The sequence below is a fragment of the Mus pahari genome, chromosome 10 (genome assembly GCF_900095145.1).
Source record: "Mus pahari chromosome 10, PAHARI_EIJ_v1.1, whole genome shotgun sequence".
NCBI classification, from domain to species: Eukaryota; Metazoa; Chordata; class Mammalia; order Rodentia; family Muridae; genus Mus; species Mus pahari.
In genome coordinates, this window is record NC_034599.1 from 16485921 (window position 1) to 16487249 (window position 1329).

At 48.7% G+C, this 1329-nt stretch overlaps 1 protein-coding gene across 2 annotated transcripts in view; it reads right to left on the reverse strand.

The window, feature by feature from the left end:
- Tyk2 (tyrosine kinase 2) overlaps window positions 1–1329 on the reverse strand; it is a 25380-nt gene that overhangs the window by 21614 nt on the left and 2437 nt on the right. For both annotated transcript variants that reach the window (XM_029542869.1, XM_021206372.2), the window contains exon 2: window positions 1059–1210. The gene's annotated coding sequence lies outside the window, so the exon portion shown is untranslated. The remainder of the gene's footprint in view (window positions 1–1058; window positions 1211–1329) is intronic.

The window sequence follows — 1329 nt, forward strand, 5'->3', positions numbered from 1 at the left end:
TCTCTCTCTCTCTCTCTCTTTTTTTAAAATTATTTATTATTATATGTAAGTACACTAGAGTTATTTTCAAATGCACCATAAGAGGGCATCAGATCTCATCACAGATGGTTGTGAGCCACCATGTGGTTGCTGGGAATTGAACTCAGGGTCTTCGGAAGAGCAGTCAGTGCTCTTACCCGCTGAGCCACCACTCCAGCCCAGTACGTATTGTTTCTTAAAGATGTGTGTGTGTGTGTGTGTGTGTGTGCGTGTGTGTGTGTGCAAACATGTGAAAAAGAAAGAAAGAGAGATATGTGCCACCTACCACCTGGAAAATACTTATTTAGTTGAACAAACACTTGAACAGATCTTACTATACTTTTTCCAGGCTGATCTTCAATACCTACATTCAAGCAATCCAGCTGCCTCAGCGTTCCAAGCAACTGGAAGTACAGATCAACAGTACCAGCAGACTGAACATCCTGTCCTGCTTCTGGAAGGTCAGCGGGGCTCCCATGGTCCTCTGTCTACCTCAGGCTGGCCTTACCGGCTTCCTGACTGCTGAAGCAGGAGTCACTGACTCTCTCCTTCAATAACCTTCCGACAATCTGAAGGCTACGCTGAGGCGCAGTCAGGAGCACTCAGCTGCTATCACAGCGCGTCAGAGGGAGGCGGGAGGGTCAGGAAATCAAGGGCATCCTCAGACATGTAAGGTACTGAAGGACAGCTAGGGCTACACAAGATCCTGTCTCGGGAGACCGCTCAAGGGTAAAAGGCGCTTCCTGCCAAGCCTTGCCACCTGAGCATTATCCCTGGCACCCACATGATGGAAGGATAGAACTGACCAAAAAAGCTGTCCTCTGAGCTACACAAGTGCCACGTGCATCCCTACCAAAAATAAAGTAAGATCAAGCCAAGCACAGTGGTACATGCCTTTCACTGATAACTCTGTGAGTTCAGGCCAGCTCAGATCACACAGTGAGATGCTGTCTTAATCAGTTAATCAATCAGCCAATCAATCAATCAGTATCTGCTCTGAACCAAGGTCCCTGAGGGAAGGCAGGCTTGATGTAACAGACCTGGCAGTGCGTCTTGGAACTTTCTGTGTGACCTCAGGCAGTGCACTTAACCTCTCTGGTCCTCCATTTCCTCGGGTGAAGAAAAGATGTTGAGACGGTTGCTACAGAAAGATCTTCCAACCTGGTTCCGCATGGTACTGTGTCAGCAGGACCTGAATTAAGACAGGAATAACAGCCGGGTGTGGTGGCGCACGCCTTTAATCCCAGCACTCAGGAGGCAGAGGCAGGCGGATTTCTGAGTTCGAGGCCAGCCTGGTCTACAAAGTGAGTT